Source organism: Sciurus carolinensis, chromosome 11 (assembly GCF_902686445.1).
Source record: "Sciurus carolinensis chromosome 11, mSciCar1.2, whole genome shotgun sequence".
Lineage (NCBI taxonomy): Eukaryota > Metazoa > Chordata > Mammalia > Rodentia > Sciuridae > Sciurus > Sciurus carolinensis.
This window is the reverse complement of record NC_062223.1, coordinates 19,332,649-19,333,232: the sequence shown is the minus strand read 5'-3', so window position 1 is coordinate 19,333,232 and position 584 is coordinate 19,332,649.

The following is a 584-nucleotide window of genomic DNA, read 5'->3' as shown; positions in this document are numbered from 1 at the left end:
CTCCTTCCCCCCTGACTGGCCTTGCTGAAGCCTACATTGGAATGTGAACTGCAGCAGTCTCAGCGGGAAAGGGGAGTAACCTAAAGATAAAAAAAAAAAAAAAAAAAAAAGGTGTCCGTTTTAAACTTCTGGGCTGCTACACAAAACTAACTTATTTTCCAGGATTCTTGTTTTGTTTTGTTTTTCTTTAATGCTGTATTTTTGAGCTCATAATTTTGATCCTACATACCTAGGTTAATGATTTTTTTTTCTTTTTGATCAGTTCTATTTTTTATTCAACTAAAGTTTTTAAACATCTGTTACATTGCAATGGAGATTCACCTATAAAGTTACAAGGCCTTTGATTTTGTGTTATGTGGATGTTGTGCTGTCTAATGTCATGTTTTGTCTGTATCAAAACTGAGCGCTCCTAAAATTAAAATTTAAAAATGGATCCAAATACTTTTATTCACGTGATTTAAAAAGGTTCAATTTAAATTGAGTAAATTAATAAAAGTAAAATGTCTTTAAAAATAACTTACAAGTCTCTAGGTGGTCAAACTAATGGAATGTTGATGTTAAACAATGTCTAATATCAATTGTTT